We start from the raw sequence: 20,880 nt of genomic DNA on the forward strand, positions 1-20,880 counted from the left end.
TATCAGTAAGAATCTACAAAATCTACACCAACAAAATTAGCAAACTCTGCTTGCAAGTAAAACAGGGACATTCCCTTGCTTCTGCAGGGGGGTAGCTGAGGGTGCATATTCTTACCAAGCCGAATGCACCACACAGGACCATTTCAGGGGACAGCGAAAGTCAGATGTTCATTTTAAAGAAAAAAAGCAGCAGCCAAGGCTCTCTGTGCCTTTCTTATTCCTTCAGTTTTTAGGAGAAGCTGTTTTTCTCTAGTTGGTCACTGTGGAGTTTCCCATATTTTTATGCAATGCTGGAAAGATGAATTGCTCGCTTCACAGGTTCTCAGCTCTTTCCAAGGCACACCCCTTTCGTTAGAGGTGATTCCTTCTTCTCTTGGCCTATAGAACTTTTGATAAGGCATGAATATCAGGGAATACTGCCGCCCTTGCTCCTGTCTCCGTCCAGAGTTCCCGGGACACTCTTCTAGATTCTTCTTCCTCCTGCCCAGTCTTCCTAGCATCTGGAGCCAGGTGGTCACTGATCCCTGCATGGCCATATGCACTGACCCAGTTCCTGGAGGCGATCCTCTGCCACAGGTGGCCCATCCCAGCTGCTGCCAAAGAACCTTCTATGGACATTGAGAAACTGATTTGTCACCATGGTTTTGCAATCAATGCAGGAGTCCAGAGGGCCTACAAACACACAGCATTTGGGTTTGGCTATACTACAATTTAGAAATTCTGAAGTCCAAACCCTGCAAGAGTTTTTAACACATCCCACATTGTGTTTTGGCCATGTGTGATAATTTTGTTTTCCTTGGTTCCTTGTGTGGTTCTTATAAGGGGGTTCATGAAATAAAATCGAAAGGGTCCATCGCTTGAAGATAAAGTCACATTTTAGCAAAATGATGGGAGGTCCCTAAGAGGACATGTCAGGAACAGCAGCTTAAATCAGGATTCATGTCACATGTAGTTTACCATTGAAAATACCACATATTTAATTTACCATAATTTAATTTTCGACTGATGTTGGAAGGATAACCACAGAGTGCAAAAGTGTCAGAAAAGACATGTGGGGGGTTGTGTAAGATAGATATGATAATGCTCACAGATATTCTCCAATGAGAGAGTTTCTGTGAAAGCCTGGGGGGGCTGCAGAGCCCACTTAAGGGGAGGGGAAGCTGACGGCCATCAGACATGCTATTGGGCCAGGCCTTGGGTGGCTCAGCTGTGTAGGAAAACAAAGTGTCCTCAGAAACAAATTGTTCCAGTAAGCTTTCTTATATTTTCCATTTTGGACAGAGCAAATTCCCAAAGCACCTTGTACCTCCCCGTCGGCCTCAGCAGAATAAAGGGACATAACCACCACCTCTTTTGATGCTCAGTCTTCAAGGCAAGCACAATCTGTGGTGTTCAGAGAGGGCTTCCTGATGAGCATACTGTGTGCAAAGTCAAGTCCAAGCCCCTGGAACATCAGACCTCTTTGGTTCTTCTACCAGCTTTCTACCAACTTTCTGTCCTTTCTCTGGTCACCGGGTCACCGGGTCACCTGCCTCCTCCAGCTGCTGCAGTCCTGCTCATAGCCGCACCTCCTCCTGAGCCCCTGCAAGCAGATGGCCACCTCCCCCTCCAAGTCTGGGGTAAGAGCCAGGGCATGGAGTGGGCCTGTGAGGGCTCTCGGCCTTCCTCAGGAGTCCAGCATGGACAGCCCTGGGCCTGTTCTGCTGTGTTTTCCAGACAGGTGAGAAGGTCACAGAGTTGGATTTCAGATGAGTTTCCTAAAAGGCCAGCACCACAGTCACCAGCCCACATGTCGCCAGCACCACCGGTTACAGCGGCCCGGCTTCAGGCTGCCCCACGCTCCACCCACCACGTGCCAGACTCACATTCGGGCTCTTTATTCATCTCCACTGATGGAAAATAACTGATTAAGTCCTCACTCCCCAAATCTGGCTGGGCATCAGAATTACTTAGAGAGCCACTAAAATATAGATTCCTGGGCCCCTCAAAGATTCTCACCAACAGCTTCATCGGGAAGGCCAGGCCCAGAAAGAAGAGCCTGATCTGTGATTCCATGTCTTCCTGGGGCCAAGCAGAAGTGTGGGCAGCACCACAGCACATGGCTGAGCCTTGAGAGTAGGGGAAGGCACCTTGGGTAGCAGGCCTCAGAATGAGTGTTGCTGTACTTCCCTGTGCAATGCATTCTGGTCCCACAGAATGGTACTGGGCATCCCCTTCAGTTCTAAATCAAAATCACTGATTCAAAAAGATGTATGCAACCCTATGTTCATTGTGGCATTATTACAATAGCCAAGATAGTGAAGCAACCTAAGTGTCCATCAATAGATGAATAGATAAAGAAAATGTGGTACATATACCAATAGAATATTATTCAGCCATAAAAAAGAATGAAATCTTGCTATTTGCAACACCATGGATGGACCTAGAAGGTATTATGCTAAGTGAAATAAGTCACACAGAGAAAGACAAATACCATGATTTCATTTATATGTAGAATTTAAAAAACAAAGCAAATGACCAAATGAACATATAACCAAACCAGAAATAGACTCATAAATATGGAGAATAACCTGGTGGTTGCTGGGAGAGGCAGTGGGAGGGGTGATGGGCAAAACAGGTGAAGGGGATAAAGAGGTGTGAATTCCCAATTATAAAACAGTCACAGAGATGAAAGTACAGCATAAATAATACAGTCAATAATATTGTAATATCTTTATATGGTGACACATGATAACTATACTTATCGCAGTGAGCATTCCATAACGTATATAACTGTCAAATCACTACAAAGTTTTTTTGACTGTCCTGCTACCCTGGAGAAATGGTGAATTTGCTACCCAAGGTGTCACTGACTACAAGCACCAGTTAGCAGAGGATCCAAACAGAACCAGTGAGGCCCAGTTTACCTGCAAAGGTGGTCTCTCCACTGATGTCCACTGCCTCTCAGGTAGGCCTGCTCTGATTTTACCAAATACAATTAGTAGTGGTAAACGTAGAGAAAAGCAAATAATTTGATTCACTGGAGTGTAATGAAATACCAGGATGTGTAGCATTTTTGATGCTAAAAATATCTTAGGAGCCCACACTTCAGAATTCTGCACTTCACACAGTTTTAACCCATCTCCATTTCCTTTCTGTGCTAACATCATGTGGCTTGAAATTTGCTTTCTGCGGTATTTGATTCCATGTGGGTGTTTTTTCCTCATCCATTTTCCTTTTTGTTGCTTCAAGGGAAAAACAGCCCTGGGAAAGCTTTTATGCTGTCTGCTATTGTTCTGCATGAAAGTAAAAAAGGGCATGCTGTTTCATCTGGGCCTTAAGACTAGGCTGACTGGCAAATTCCATAAGCTTTACATTCTTTGTTAAAAATGCCAAAGTAAACGACCTCCGGTCCACAAAGCCAACAGAACACAGCCTGCCGCCTTCTTCAAGTCTCAGCAAGTGAGCTTCCAGGGCCTATGTAGGGTCTGGCCTGTCCATCCTGTTCTCACCCTGACAGCAAAGCAGTGAGACTCCATAAGCCCCTCTGTATGATGCCCTAGGGTCATGGGTGTGCTTCAGATTGTTTTTAAATTGTGGCAACATACACATTAAGTTAAATTTACCATCTTAACCTTTTTTAAGTGCATAGTTCAGTGGTATTGAGCATATTTACACTGTGTAACTCTACCATCCAGCTCCAGAACTTTTACATCTTCACAAACTAAAACTCTGTGCCCACTAAACACTAATGCTGCATTTTCCCCTGCCCTCAGCCCCTGGCAACCACCATTCTCCCTTCTTGCTCCGTGAATTTGACAGCTTGGGGGCCTTGTATAAGAGGAATCATGCAGTATTTGTCCTTCTGTGTTTGGCTTTTGTGACTCAGCAAGATGTCTTCAAGGTTCATCAGTAGCATGTATCACAATTTATTCCCTTTTCATGGATGAATAATATTCCAATGTATACACACACCACAGGTGCTTAAGGTTTTGACTCTAAAAATGCTGAAAATAATTCTGTTCTACCTGCCAACATGTCTAGGATTCCACACTCATTTTCAATAAATACAAACTGGATAGAACAAATTATCCAGCAGGAGGCCCACCATGGTCCCAAGGGCCATACACCCTTCCCAGGGCTGTGGGTTGGAGACTGGCATTAGAGACCCCCAAATTCCAAGGTAGGAGAAAGCCTGGGATAAAGAGCACCAGAGTTCTGGGTGTTCCCTGCCTTGGCCACATTGAAGGGCTGTGAGAAAGCTTGCAGAAAACCTGTCATACTTAATTTTTATCTTTTAAAATCATAATTTCTGTATGAGAATTCCCAGTTTCTCTGTTGAAGTGGAGACCTTACCTCTGGCCTATATGAGGCAATGCAGAATGCTCAGCATGTGCCAAGTTCAAATCTAACTGATCTCTGTTGTTACACTCCATTATGCGGGTCTTACTCCACTACTCTTCTCTACTTGCTTGACAATCAAGAATTGATTATATATTTAAAATCGTCCTCTGAAAAAAAAAAACTTCCAGAACCCCCTCCCATTTTTCAGGTTCACTGAAGTGGGAAGCCATTTTCTGTCCTTAAGCACTTCTTAAGCCCTATAACCTATAGACAGTGCCAACGAAGAGGAACAGACCAGGTACAACACTTACATAAGGGATGGCGGTTGGGATTTCTGAGCGTATCTACACCATCCATTGCTTAGGTCCAGCAACTCTACTTATTAGTACATAGACCAAATCCACTCATCAAGTGAAACCCCACTGAATTATTACAAAACTAAGCATTTTATAATATCACAGTTCGTTTTTAGAGATGGCATTAAGAAGTGCTTGAAAGAAATGGTGTTTGAAGAAAATATAAAGACTAGGAGAAAACACAGGCTTAAAGGACAATATAACTGAGTTGGCATTGTAGGTGTTATTTTGTAAGTATATTTCCATTAACTGCAATTTGGAAGTGGGTAAAAAGAAGGGGCTATATTTATACAGTACTCATGTAAGGTTTAGTATTGTATTGAGGAAAAGACCCATATTGCAAAATTCTTAAGGAAGGTATCTTCACTGCATATTCCCAAGGAGATCTTACTTGGCATGTTTAAATTATTTTGTGCATTGAACTACTTAGTCTTCAGTACCTACTGGAACAGTCTGCCAGGCACAAGAGCGACCCAGATGACTAGTCCCATCCTTGTCTCACTGGACAGAGAAAGCCATCACTTGATGCCACAGAAGCACCAAAGTAGAGGGGATTAGGGATCAGACACAGCTTCCTGGAGGTGGTTGACTTGTGGATAGGCAGAGTTGGGGGGCCAGAGAACACTCACAAACTGTGGGCTTCTCACCCAGTGTTTAGAGGTAGGAAGAGCCCAAAGCAGTCACTGAAGGCCCACCACACTGAGGATGGCCACCAGGTCCTTATCGCAGTGAGCATTCCATAACGTAATGTTCCTAGAAACCATTTCCTAATAAATAAATACATTTATAGATAGCCTCAGTAAGGAAAGAGGGATGTGGAACAAACATTTTTAGTGAAACCCCAGAAAATGGTAGGTATCTACCATTTACCTGGCTCCTACACTGTACCCTGTTTTGATACTTTAGAGCCCTCATTGCTACTCTTTAAACAAAATAAAAGCTTGTTGTAGTGATTTCCATTTTACAGATGAGGAAACATAGGGGCAGAAGGATTAAATAACATGTGACAGCAATGCAATCATGTGAAGGCATCCTAGGTTCCATGCACTGTCCTATGTACTTTAAATTTTTTTACCTCATCATGTTAATAACGACTCCTCGATCCAGATGAGGAAAACGAGGCATGGAGAGACCGAGTGAACACCAGTTAGTGGCAGCGTGGGGTGACTGGCATCTAAGCAGTCTGGTGCCACGTCCACACTCCTGGCCACGAAGCCATCAACAGCCCATGTTCTTTCAGCTATAGGATGCATGGGGACGGGACTCCTCTGCAGAACATTCATACCTAGTTAGTTAATTCTTCACTGTTCAAGATATTGCTTTAAAGAGAGCTCCTCTAATGCTGTTAAGTACTACTCAACTTTACCAAAATACTGTTTTACATGTTCATTGTTGTGATGAGAAGGGAAGGCCTGATGAAAGGAGCTCTAGGAATTGCTGTGGAAGAGGCAGCAGCCTAGTGTAGGGCCTCAGAGCAGCAGTAAACTTTCTGAAAAGGGACAGAGGGTAAATGTTTTCAGTTTGGTGGGAGGGTCACTGGGGTTTGAAAGCAGCCAAAGAATACAAATGGGTGTGGCTGTGTTCTGATAAAACTTTATTTACAAAAACAAGCTGTGGGTGAGCCGCAGCAGTGCCCCTGCCTTAGAGCATGGGGTTGAAAGGAGGCAATAGGATGCCTGGGGTAATCGCCTGGGACAAGGCTGCTAGAAGGGCAGTGACAGAGAGGCCAAGAGTCATTGATCTCAAGCCTGAAGGATACAGGACTTGGCTCTTCCAAAGTCCAAGGTGCCACTAATGGCTACGTAGCTTATTTCAGAGGCAAAAAGAGAAGAGCTGACCTCTCACAGGTGATGTCATCTGGAGGGGCCGAAGCATCAGCATTTGCCATGACTATGTCTGTTGGTACCGTATTGCCCCTCACACTGTGGTCCGGGAGGAGGCATGTGCTGAGCTACACCGGGCGTGGAAGAAGGTGGGGCCATCCATAAACACAGAAGGGGTATCTGCTAGAGACAACAAGGGCCCTTGGCCTTCACAATACAGAGCATTTATTTGTTCTGCTTCCAGATACCTTGGACAACCTCCTGCTGAAGTCAACTACAATGAAGGATAAAAGAACAGGAAATACCTGAATCACTGCTGAATTGACAGAAAATAAGGAGTCTGTGCCAGCCAAATGCAGAATCCAAGTAGGGGTCCTGGCAGTAAAAGAGGCTGATGCTAGGTTCTCCCAGGAGGTGAAGCCCAGCAACCTTAGGCTTTGATGTGATGCTCTATGGGACAGCTCTGTGGGACGAGGCAGAGGGAAAGAGGGAAGCCTTGTCCCTTGTGGGGTGTCCAATTGGAGACCCCCACAGGGAGTTCAAATCTCGGCTATGCTCAGTGTAAATGGGGATGGGAAGGAAACCTGCTCACACAGAAGGGAAAGGGAAGAATTTTCCCATTTTCAACCCCAGGGAGAAAAATAATCTCCACCAGACAGTCATAACCACAAGGTGGTCCAAATTCCATCTGAGTAGTTTCAAAGTCTGTAAGAGAATTTGAAGCGGTGTCAGGTTGACAGTATTCAAGTGCACAGAAGAACAAACACAAATCCTCTTTAGGGGAAAGTAACTTTAACTCAGGCTTTAACTTAAGAATTTTACATGATCAAATTCCAAGGCATATGAGCCCAGTCAAAATTCACAAAATGTGCAAGGAAAAAGGACACTATGAACAAGATTCTGTGGAAACAATAGAGATCAAAAGCAGAGTCACAGTGATTTCAGATATTGGAAGAATCACACCCAAACTATATATTTAATATTCTTAAAGATACAAACAGGAGGCTTGAAAAGCAAAGAAGAGGAATTATTTTTTTCCAAAAGACCAATTTTGAAATTTTGATGAAGGAGAAAAGACTAAGAATACAATAATTTAAATTTTAAAAATTCAATAGAATGGTTAAAATTAGGTTGAGACACACAGGTGTTGGAGCAAGAATCAGAAAAGTTTAAGACAGATCTGAAAATTATCCAGTTTTCAGAATAGAGACAAACAGATGGAAAATATGAAAGGGAGTTTCAGAGACACAGAAAACAAAAGGGGAGTCTACAGACAAGAATCCAATACAGGTCAAACTGGAGTTCTAATAAGAGACATTGGGGAAAACGGGGAACAGGAAATAATCAAAAGAAAAATGTTCAAAAATTTGTGAAAAACATGAATCCTTAGATTTAAGTAGCCCAAGAATCCCAAGAGGAATAAATAAAAATGTATCTACTCCTAGAGATAATCACCATGAAACTACAGAACACCAAAGACAAAGAGGTGATTTTAAATGCAGCCAGACAAAGAAAACATTGACCAACTAAAAGGAACAGCAAACAAACTGGTGCCAGACATTGCAAGCACAATGGTGGCAACCAAGCCACAAGAAAATAGTAACACACAAAGCCATCATCCTAAAACTGTATACTCAAAAAAGTATCTTTCAAGAATTAGGATAAAAATAGATATTTCAGATTAAGGAAAAAAGGAGTTTCCACTAACAAACTCTCACTAAACTAAATTCTAAATGATATCTTTCAGACAAAGGGACTGTATCCCAGAGGGAGCTCTGAAAGGCAAGAAGAAGTGGTAGAAAAAGATATTGGGGTTTACAGATCAATAACAATAGTGATTCACTTAGGGTGCAAAAAAGATGGAGCTGAAATGCTGGGTTAACAATAGCATGTAAGTTATAAATAATTTAAGGCCCTTGTGTTTGGGGGGAAGAAGAAAATATTTTTACTACAGAACTCTGTTGAATGTTCATGTTAAAACACAAGGGTAATCATTGAAACAAGAGGCAAAGAGATTTTAAATTCAAACTACAGGGAAGAAAATGTAACAAAGAGAAAAAGAAAAATGCAAAAGTTGGCAGAAAAAAGCAGCATAAAAAGTGGGGAAAATACCAAGTATAATATAAAGTGGTTAAAATAAATTAAAATATTTCAGCAATCATCAATGACGTATGAACTATCTCTTCAGTTAAAAAAAAAGATCAGATATGATTTTTTAAAACCCAGTAAATGTTATTTATAAAAAAAATCTGAAATGTTAAGAACAGAAAACCTGAGTAAAAGGAAGAAAACAAATACCAGATAAATACTAACAAAAGAAATCTTGTGTATTTCTATAATATCAGACAGACTTTAAGCTAATTAGAGGTAAGAGAGGATCAAAAAATATACATAAAAGTTTCAACTTACCTGGGAGAGAAAATAATCCCAAACTTGTATGCATCTAATAATACAGACTCAGAACATATAAAGCAAAAATATACTAAACCACAAGTAGAAACTGATAACTCCAGTATCACTGCCAGAAATTTCTGACATAATCTCATTTCATAAATGACATATCAAGCAACATGATAGGATATATAAAATTGAACAGCACAGATCTGATGGACATCCATGGACTACTGCACCCAATAATGAGGGAATAAACAGTCTTATTGACCCTCTAAGGAAGTTGCTCTTTTAGGTCAGAGTACACTATTTTTCAATGATCCTAACAGACAATTTAGGACAACTATTTCAAATTCAACCAGTTTGTTGGGTGACCAGATATTACACCAGTTACAAAATAAATTAGTTGAGTCTGTAAATGACTGCCTTGAGAATGTTGTGCCTTGTGTCACCAAAGATAGCAAGCACTGTTTTCCTCACTCAAACTCGGCTCCCTGGAAATCTCTCCCAAAGCAAATAAGAAGCAGTACAGAAGATACTACCACCAAAATGACCATTGAGGATTTAAAGATTCATTTCATCCAAAATTTTGGATGGCTGATGACTTGCTACTGGCTAGAACTAATTACAATGAAATCAAGTATCTTTGTTTGGAATGACTGGATACATAAGTTAATAAAGATGATATGCTAGTACCAGAGGTTCTCTTGCCTTTCCTTGTGGCACTGTAATAATTATGAATATTCTGTGGTGTACATTCTATTTGTCAAGTGAGTAACCTAATAATCCTGCATTCAGGTACAGACATGATGTTTCAGAAAGAAAGCACACAGCTTCTGTGTTAACCTCAACATGCCAGGTTTACTCTATCTGAGGCTGCTGCACAAAGAGATGCTTTGATGGAAATATCTGGGCCTGCTGATGGGGGTACAGCCTGCTGGGAAAAGCAGAGGGGTTGGATAAAAGGGAAATGAGCTCAGCTCTTCTTCCCTAGTATTTTTCTTACAGGGAGGGGAATGAAATCACACAGTAAATGAGTGACTCATGTGTGGCCTGCTCTTGACAAAGTGTGTCAGGAGCACCCAAGGAGAAAAGCAGAAGATGGATAGGAACACTGTGCATGGATCAACTGTCCTCTTCCCCCCTCAAGTCCTGGGTCACACTGTTCACCTCAGGTCCAATCTTTCAGCCCTAAAGGATGGCACAGCTAGATTCTAGCTGAGTGGTTAGACACCAGGATCAATACCAGGCAATGAGGAAAGAAATTGTCCATTCAGAAGGGAAGAGCTGAGTGTGAATACAGATGGGGTGGAGGGTCACAAATGCGGAGTCAGGCAAGAGGGATGCATCACAGGCTGGAGTCAAAGTCAGGGAAGAGGCAGGAATAAGCAGGGATCATGGCCAGAGTCTAGGCAAGCACTAAGGATTGTTAATGATTTGAACAAAGTTAAAAGTTGAGCAAAGATCCTGTTCAAAGTAGAACACATCAGAACACACCTGGCCAGGGAACCAGAGGAGTCATGTGAGCTGCCGAAAGGACAAGGGTGGGTTAAGAGAAACAGCCTAAGAACACAAGAGAAGGCAAATAGAGCCTACACACCACCTGAGCAGACAGGAGGCCAGGCTGTCTCTGATACAGAGGGAAGATTGAAAGTCTGTCCAAAGGATCACACAAGGTTGGGCTGGAAGAATAGGACACTTCCCACCACAGACTACCAACACTGTGGCACAGAGAACAGAGTTACGGTTGAGTTCAGCTTTCCTATGTCCAAGAATATCCTGATTCTAGGAATGGCTATCTATATGAGCAGTTTTCAAAGAGTGGTCCAAGGATGTGGCCCAATAGTCCTGGGGGTGTTCATGCCCTTTTCTTGGGGTCCACAGAGTCAAAACTATTTTCATAGTACTACTAAAACATTTGGTCTTTTTCAATCTCATTTTCTCAAGAGTGTACAGTGGAGTTTCCCAGTGATATCTGCCTTGTACTGAGCCAGACAATAAAGAGATGTGCAAAAATGCAAACAATTCCACTATTCTTACTAAGTCATATTGTTTTAGAAAACAATTATTATTTTTATGTTAGAAAGTAATGCATTTCTTGTTATTTTTAAATGAATTAATAACTATTTTAGCTTGTCCTCGGTTTTAATTTCTGAGATGGTAAATATCCATAGATAAAAGTCACATAAACAAAAACTCTGGGATTCTCCACAGTTTTTAAGAACATGAAGGGGTACCAAGATCAATAAGCTTGAGAACCACTGCTGTATATTTTCACCACAAATCCTTGGTTACAAGTCTGACAGTTACCTGAAATACTAAGTAGTCACTTTAAAGTAGCACTGTGCTCTGTTTTTGGTTACGTAGATGTACGAATAATATAAATGACTTTGCAACCATTTTTCAGTGTCATTTTCCTTATGTTTCAGAAATGGCTCCATAATTTTAAAGCCAAACACCTGATACCTGTGTTGTAAAGCAGGGTTCTCATGAAATTTTTTATTCCAGGGAATTGTTGGCCGGTCAAATGGGAACTCAGCTCTCAACTCTTTCACCATTAGAGGCTGCAGAGGTTTTATTTATATATTCATAGGAAGCACAGAATTTTATTATATTGGAGTATTTTGAAAAATATCAAGGAAATTTATGAACAATTTAGATGCACTTCTAATATTTTATCTCGATGGACAACTGGGTCTAGGATTTAAGGTAACTTGATAATTGCTATAACAATCACCACAAAATGTCAAGCTGACATTTAGATGAGCCCTCTCTCCTCTTTTAGTATTAAGTACAATAGCTCTACACAATTCAACAAGCCAGAAATGATAAAGGGTGTCCCATATGTGCTCTGAATTATTTATAACTTCCAGAGAAATATGATCCGAAATCATAATTGTCTAAGTCAACCAAATTCCCACTAAGCATCTAGCTTCGGATATTTCAAGTGCACTACATAGCCCATCTTGACAACATCTCAGCATGGCATTTTCACAACCAGACCATCTTGATGAGTAGAAATGCTTTCATTCATTCATTTCAGGCAATTTCTCAGTGATGAGTTGTGTTCAGCTCAGAATAGGCAGTGTGACAAACTGAGATGTGCTTTAGGTCCAAAGCTTGCCTTCAGGGAGGTATGGTCTACGAGAGACATGTACTGCAGTAATCACACTACAAAGTAGACTCTAGGGAGTTCTATGTAAATATATAGGGGGTTTTGTGTACATAATAGGAGCCATTAGAGCTTATAGGTGTCAGAGACTAAAACAAGAATGGTCAAAATGGCAAAGATATAGGATATTTGCACAGAAACCATTTCTTCACCGTTGTACAAAAATGGTCCAGCTGTATTTAAATGAGTGCATAGACATGCTAATTTCCCAGTCCTGTGTTTAGACTAGTAGGAAGAAAGAAATGCTATTTAAAGCCCTTCACATCCATTCTGACCCATTGGACATAGTTTCCCCATGTGAAGTTAGTTCTGGGCTTCACATCCCATTAGGATGCTGAGAAAAGCAAATAACCCTCTGGACTTGGGGTATGATGTGTGAGCCCAGCGTACGGGAGCACAGCACCCAAGTGAGCTTCTGTCTATTGGCCAGTCTTTCCCTCTGAGATGCAGTCAGCAACATAGAAAGGGGCTGGTGGGTAACCACATGGGGCTCTCATCAAACCAGCCAGCCAGCCAGCCAGCAAGAGTGAAAAGGCAGCAGAGTCTGGCAGCTGTGATCCCCTCCTGCTTGAGTAAGAATAGTGTGACTGACCAGCAAAGTCACATTACCTGTATCTAGAGCCTGAACACATGGGATAAACATGCATTGTGGTAAGTATCTACTAGCTGCAAACTAGTCCCTTCTGCTATCACTCTTGGTTTTTGTAATTTTCTCTTTCCCAGAGACATCAGACTAACCACAGTGCCTGGGGGCTGCTATCATTACACCACCTTGTGGGAGCCACGTTCCCTGCTAGAGAAGAGAACACACATCCTTCCTCACTGGAGAGGACGCCGTCCCGTAACAAGGCCATGCTTACTCCTCCGTGACCCAACACCACCATTTCACTAACAACTCCACAAGCAGCTATTACTAATGCTACTAAAAGGCAGTGTAAGGAGAGAGTCACATGAGTCCCAGATAGCTGCCATTTCTAGAATGCTGAGTATACAAGGTGGGACCTATGCATGGGTGACTCCGTCAAGGGAGGCTCTCATTCAGAGTGAGCTAAGCACTGTCTTCACCTTTCCCCATAGATCTTCCAGCCAAACTGACTGTACAGAAACCAGTCCCTACACATATTTCAGGGGTTGTTAAAATGGAGCAGTGAGTGGACAGACATACTAACCACCCCCCCAGCCCCCACCATGCTGTGATACAATGAATCGTAAGATATTACCCAGGTCATCCACAGTTCCTGAAAACACTGCAGTCTTAAAGGTGAAACAGGTGTTTTGTCACGTTAATGAGAGACTTTTGGACCCCCACCCAGGGCAGGGGCTGGAGGCTGAATCAGCCAATGGCCAATAATTCAGTCAATCATGACTATGCAAAGAAGTCCTCACAAAACCCGAAAGGAGAGTTTATCACCCTTTCTCTGCTCTGCCTGCTCCGCTCAGCAGGATCCTGCTTCTTGGTCTCAGACAGCTTCCACACTTGGGGAACCAGAAGGCCTCCACATGCTGCCAAGCCAGGCCCCAAGCTCCACAAGGATAGCAGCTCCTTTATGTGGGACCTTGCCCTGTGTCTCTCTTCACTGGGCTGTTAACTTGTATCCTTTACCGTATCCTTTATTAAACTGGTAAATGTAAGTGTTTCCCTGAGTTCTGTGAGAGCTCATGAGGACCTTTAATCTGTAGCAGGTTGGTCAGAAGCACAGGGAACTGCCTGCAGCTTGCAACCAGCTCCTGGAGTTGAGGGGTAGAGGACAGTCTTGTAGTACAGAGCCCCTAACCTGGGGAGTCTGGTGCTTTCTCTGGGCAGATAGCATCAGAACTGAGTTGAGTTCTTGGACACTTTGCTGGTGTTCAAGACTTGCTTGGTGTTAGTATGTGTGGTAAGAACCCCTCCCACATACTTACATACACTGGAATCGTGTCTGGGAACCTGAATGGAGTTATACTCCTATTACTGCTGGGTATAATATTGTTGTTACTGTTATATGTACATGTAGGGAAAAAAGACACCACTGCATTTAGTATCAGAGAGTGGGAATCATACACACCTAATGGAAGATACAAAAAGGGGGCCTGAAATCCTCCTCCTCTCATTTACCCAGGACTGGAGAAGGTGAAGATAAAGAAGTGTTGGGATTGTAAGTGTGGGACTTTTGCTGCATCACCATGACCCCAGCCACCACTGCACACCCTTCAGGGACCATCGCCGGCTGAGGGCACCCACCTGGGCATGGCACTTGCTGTCCAGCCTGCCTCCCACATACAGGCTACATTGATGCTGGTCCTTAACCTTAAATTAAAAAGTGAGAGGCATTGAAAGCTCCTACTTCAGCTTTTTAGACAAAAGAAAAAGTTAAACAGCCCCATGAACATCAGTGCAACCAGATGTGTCTGATTCAGAGCCAAAAAATCTTCCATAAACATTAGCAAAAATGCCAAAACAAACAACATCTATATCTACTGAGGTGACTGAACATGATGCATGAAAGCCAGAGCGCTTTCCTACAGTCTGTGTGAGGAGCAAGTCTTGGTGACAATCCCGTGTGTGTCTGCGCTATGCACCTCTGCAGCAGCTGCCCTAAGGGGGCCTCCCTGTGCTTGTTTGCATTCCTCCTGATGTTTCCCTTTCACCCATCTGATGGGTTTGGGGAGTGCCATGATTATAGTCCCTGAATCAGGGACTCCTTATGTAATTCTGTTTTCAATAATCTCTTGTCAATCTTAATTTTGAGATAATGTATTTTTTGAGAACATTTTAAGTACTATATATATGCATATAGGTATGTGTACACACGTTCTTTTTTTCTTAACATATGCATGGTTTAGAACAGGTCCCTTAACATAAAAAATGTGACAATGACTCTTGATATTTTCTCCCATCTGTTGAGGCTGGGCAGTCTAAAGGTACCGCAGAGAGAAAATCTGTTTACCATCAGCCTTTCCGATAAATGGATCAAGGGCCAGTTCAGAAAATGTGCCCAGAGGCTTTGAAATATGTTGTGAAAATGCCACGAGCTTGTCAAGAGTTGCCAAAAGAAAACAAGCCAGGTGCAAGTGTGAAGGACAAGCTAGTCTGGCCACGGGGGCCGGATTCAAACTTGCAGATGAGGCCCTCATGTGTGGCAAGATCTCAGGATTCTCTGATATGCATTCTGCAGCCCAGGCCTCTCTCCTGAGTTCCAGACACCCGTGCCTACCTGTCCCTTCCACCTCAGTGCTTGGCTGACACAGCACTTGCGAGTTTCACAAGCCCAAAGTGGAATGTGTGATCTTCCCTGCCAAAATCTGCCTCCCTTCCCCTTGTCTTTCAGGAAAAGACACTGCCAATCCCCCCACCATTCCCCACATCCCACCATTACCATATGCCAGTTCCGACTCTAAAATCTACCTTAAATTCCATCCTCCCCTCCATTTCCCATCTGTACTGTCATGATCTAGCCCAAGCCACCAGACTGAGCAACAGCCCAGAGTTTTTCAAGTGGCCTCTCTGATTCAGCTCTTGCCTCTCCTTTTTATGTACTGCTCAAGGGTGCATTCCTCAGTAAAAGGAAGTGGGTGATTCCAGGGTTGGAGCAGGGAAAAGACAGGCTCAGCCCGGAACACCTTACTGTGCCAGCAGACAGACTAACTCAAAGAATAAGGGACCTATTCTAAAACCAGCCCAAAAGGGACAATCTGGCTAAACCTGGGGCAATTTGAGCATCAAAATTGTCATTATAACCCACAGAATAAAACAGGAATCCATGAACACATACTGACCCAAAGGACTGAATGCATGAAGAAACGGGGGAGAAGGGAAGCTCCTCCTCCACATAGACTGTCAACATGCACATGTACAAGGGATGAAGGAACTTGACACTCATCATCTGGCAACCATCTGAGTAATGACTGTTTCGAGCAAGAAGTATCAGTGGATTCTAAAACTTGCGAGTGAGTGCCTGATGAGAGCAGCCTATTTATCCAGCCTCAAAATATACTTTAATAGTTACTAATTTAATACTACTAAGGGAAAAATAGTTCAGCGGAGAAACGTGGCAACACCACCTTCACGGAGTGATCAAGTTAGCATCAGCAGCAAAGCCAGTGGACAGCATAGTCTTTGGATACATTGCATTACTCCAGGTACCCCTTTTTTGAAGCTGCACAATCTGAACCCAACCATGGGGACATGCCAGACAGCCCAAACTGAGGGTCTTTCTATACCGTACATGACCTGTAATCTTTCAAAATGTCTAGATCATGAAAAAGAAGGGAAGACGTAGTCACTGTTCCAGACAGAAGCAACAGCTAGATGTAACATGTTACCCTGGGATGGAATCTAGACCCACCAGGGACATCAGTAGGACAGTCTGCAGTTTCAGGGGTGTCTGAGAATGAGAAGGCCATCTTGTATTGTTGTCACCTGCCTGCCTGTGATGACTGCACCATGGTCACACAGGAACGTGCTCTTCAGCCTCATATCACAGTTTACCTTCAAATTGTTTCACGTGTACAGAGAGTATGATAAGGCAAATGTGCTAAAATGTTCACTGGAATTCTTAGTGAAGGACATAAGGGAGCTAGCTGTAGTGTTCTGTGACCAGTCTCTAAGTCTGGAATTATTCAAATAAGTTAAAGGGAACAGAGGAACCACCTTTCACTGTTTCCCCCATTGCATTCACAACAAAATGTCCAAAAAGCAACATCAGGCTCCTGGTAATCTGGTCTCCCCATAACTCTAACCACCTCTAAAGTTCCATTTCAGTCTCCCCTGCTGTCCTCATACATGCTGTCCCTGTCCTTTTGCCCCCACCCAACTCAGGTCTCCGTTTAAAGGCCACTTTCTCAGAATGGCTGTCCCTGCCCCTTAGACTGGATCGAATTTCCCATCAAAATATGATAGTTTGTGTCCATTCAGGTGATGACCTGCTTAATGCCAATCTTCTGACTAATGTAAGGTCTGAGTTCTGGCTTGCCCAACACTGTAGCAAAGTTCCTGGGAAAAAAAGAGGTACTTGATAACAAATGAATGGATTTTTTTCCCCAACATCCATTCTCCAAATGGATTTTTACTGCAGCACCTTATTTTCTTGAAACTTTGATCTTGCCAACCTTGTGTAGTTTTACCAAATGTATTACTGTGCAGGAAAACTAGCCCACTTTGGTGAGGGGGCAGCTATATTTAAGTCCAAATAACAGGACTGAATGAGTATGCTGACAGGTACCAATGATGACCCTTAATGATTTAAAGAACTGATGTCAGTAATTAGGACTATTTTCATAGTACAGAGAAGATGATTTTTTAAAAAGTTAAGTACTAATTAATTTCACATAATAATCACACTGGGACCTCTGTGAGATCTGATGTTAATGATGTATTCCTCTGTAATTAATTTTTATGTGCCATCCTGGGGGCTCCCCACCACCCTCTGAATTGCTCCTCGTTTAGCACATCTACCTCTTGCAGCCCCAGTTATGTCAGTCAGTCTAGCCTTCCCCGTAAAGGAAAACCAGAGGACTGGAAACAGATGCCCACACAACAGAACGTCAGTTTAACAACGCTTTCTTTGCTCACAGAGGAAATTAGACTCATTAATACAAACATATATTTTGAAATCAGTATGCTTCTCTTTGCAGGTTTAAAGTATAAAGCAGAGGAGAAAAGGGAGAGACAGTATTCAATAAAGAGAACATCCAAGTTCAAGTCTAACCTTGCCTCACTTAGTAGCTCAGAAAATCATGTGCTTTCTCTTGGCTCACTTTCTCTGGAGGAGTTTTTAAATGTGGACAGAAGAACCCTGAGCACTGGAAGGCAGAGGCCAAGAAAAATGACCTGTGGCTTTTACAGTGAGACATACTGTCAGCTGCAGTGAAAGCCTTGACAGGGAGCAAAGGAGAGTGAACAAGCGCCCCTTCCCGGTGGCTCGGCCCCTGCCTCTTTGTCTGGGCCCATCATGCAGACAGATCGGTTAACACTGAGCATGTGGTGTGGTCTTAAAAACTGCCTTCTCTTGAGTACCAACCTTTTCTTCCGGATTCTTTCTTAAAGGACATTTCAGGACCAGCTTTCCAGCTCACCTGTAACAGATAATGGCTAAATATGCCATGTTAGGGCACCAGGCTGGTAGTTCAATGCAGAGGAGGGGGGCAGCTTGAGTTCTCAAAAAAGATGGAAGAGAGACCCCATAAAACAGATAACAAAACATGCACACACGGGTTTCAGTGGGATGTTTCAGTGGGATGAAGGAGCCTCCCCTGGCCGAACACTGAAGGAAAAGCAAATTGCAAAGGGACGTGTGGCCTGCCTCTACAGACCCTGGATGTACAGGAACACTCTTGTGGCCTCCAACCCAGCTGTGCAAGATCACCTGGCCAGTCCACACTGGGGGGCAGTGGCCTTTCCCTATTGAACTTCTCCTGGAACCTAAAACCTAGTGACCCTGCCCGCAGGTAACCCAGTCACCACTGTGGCCTGCTCTAGCCTGTCCCATCTTGATGAGCAGAGCCCCAGGAAGCCCAGTGACCAGTGAGGGCAGCTGTCACACTGAGTGACAGTCCACTGGCTGCCTCTCCTGTTAGCCAGTTCTTGGAGAAGGGCTGAGCTTTTTATTTGTATGTCCCTACCACTTACTTCACAGCAGGGCTTAGCAAGTGTTTCCAGTGAAATGGAAGCTCAGGGGATCTCAGTGAATGCCAGTGTCTCAAGCTTGGACTTCCCGTCCTTTCCACCCTGTGCCACCCTAACCCCAGCAACAATGAGCCCGTCCGTTCTCTACTCCCTGCTTTCTGCTTATTCACCCAGGTGTCCTCTTACTACCAGCTGTGAAGTTTTGTGACTCATAACTAAGCCAAAAAGGGGAAGGGGCAAGAGTCCAACAGCCAAGCAGAAGGGACGCACCTCCCCATCCCTCTCCTCATGCTCGGGCCCACCTGACCCCAGGGACACTTCCTTTTCCTTCATGACATGATTTCCGATGCTCCTGCCCCCACATACACTCGTTCTTTTTCTGTTGCTTCCAATTTCCTAGTTGTTAAGCAGACATAACACACTGAATAGCACTCAGAGCATGCTAAGTGGTTTAATTCTGGAAGCATTACAATCTTCCCTTTTTTCTTTAAAATATCAAATTTTAAAAAAATCAATTTCAGGCAGTCTTGAAGGGGAAGAAAAGAGAAAAATGTTTTCTTTTTTTCCCCTATGCCCCAAGACTTCACTAGGTTCCATTAAGGTCTAAATGGGATTTATGTAAATGCTCATCAAAGAAGCTCCTTCTACCAGCAGATAAAATGGGTGCCTGTAACTTGATCTGCACAGCTGGCTGGCCCTCTTGGGAAGGAAAGATAAGAGTAGACAGTATTGGGAGCTTTTGTTCTGCAAAGTGGGCAACAGCTTAATGAAACTCTTCTCACCACCCAAGTTAACTGTGTGTTTAGTTCACTGAAAAGAAAGATTACAAATTAGCAAGCAAAATAAATACATGTCACTTAAATACTAATGTGTAGTCTTGCCTGGTTTTTCCATGTCATAGGGAGGATTACCTGAAATCTACTACCTGTCCTAGAGAACATTCCTAAGAAGCCAGCCAGACTTGGGTCCATTTTTTGTTTTGTTTTTGAATGTATTTCTCTCAATATGTTAATTTCAGGAAATATCTCCTTAATTTTGCTTAAGTAGCGATCTTAGCTCTAATCCATCTAATCAAAATGTATTACTGGAAGACACAGTAACTAAAACAGGCTTGGAGAAAGAAGGGTGATTTGGAACAGGGCCCTTTAGGAAGGGAGCAGCACGGACCCCTGCCCCTCTCCTCCCCTTCCCAGTTCAAACTGAGCTATTCTGAGACCCTCCATACTCGGCATCGCACTTTTCCTGCAAGAGTTTTGGGGAAAATTGGTTTAGAGCCACTGACTCAACAGATGCGAGGCAAATGGAGGCTGCTGCTATAGTCTGCCAGATCCACGAGTCTGAGCAATGACCTGGTTGGCTCAGTGCTGTATTCCCAGCACCCCTCCCAGTGCCCAGCACATACCAGGAGGCTGTAACCACTTGTGGAATGAAGGAATGGGTGGATGGCAGGATGGATGGATGCAGGCAAGGGTGAGCCCTACAAGTGGGCAGGGAGCTCTCATTTTGATGAAGCTCTGAAATGTTTTCTCACATCTCAATGAGACTAAATGCATGATGAGTCAACAGAGGAGGTTAAAAAGCATCCACAAGAGTTAAAATGAAGCATCTCAGAATGCTAATAGTTTTAATAGAGACATGCAAACCTTCACCCATGGGCTCCAAGAATGCGATTCTGTGTATAAGCTGCGACACCTGTAAATCACTGTTACTCCCTGAATCTGATGGGGTTCCAGCTTTACCCTGGTGAGACAGACTAAACAACTTGGGAATCTTCTGTCTCAGCAACATGAAAGGCAAGCAATGACTTATTCACTAAAACCCCCAAATGTTCGAACAGGGAGCACATACTAGTTTCAGGAGAGAATTTCAAGGAAAATAAAAACATGAGATCCAGTAGGTAGTAAACTTATGGATTAACTGCTATTTTGCTACATGAATACCCCCAAGATAGAAATATGAACACTGTCTAGAACAGTGCTGTCAAGAGAAATATAATGTGCGCCACATACACAATTTAAAATTCCTAGTAGCCACATTAAGAAATGTAAAGCGAGAAAGGTAATTTTGATAACAGATGTTGTTTAACCCAACATATACAAAATATCATCATGTTTCAGGGAGTGATTTTTAAAAATTACTCATAGGATAACTTGCATTCTTTTTTTCCCCTACTAAATCTTTGAAATCCACTATATTTCACAATTCCGCACA

At 43.1% G+C, this 20,880-nt stretch overlaps 1 protein-coding gene across 3 annotated transcripts in view; it reads right to left on the reverse strand.

Moving 5' to 3' along the window:
* The window catches only part of NPAS2 (neuronal PAS domain protein 2), a 144,973-nt gene that overhangs the window by 97,559 nt on the left and 26,534 nt on the right, over positions 1 to 20,880 (reverse strand). The window lies entirely within an intron of this gene.

Source organism: Manis javanica, chromosome 1 (genome assembly GCF_040802235.1).
Source record: "Manis javanica isolate MJ-LG chromosome 1, MJ_LKY, whole genome shotgun sequence".
NCBI lineage: Eukaryota > Metazoa > Chordata > Mammalia > Pholidota > Manidae > Manis > Manis javanica.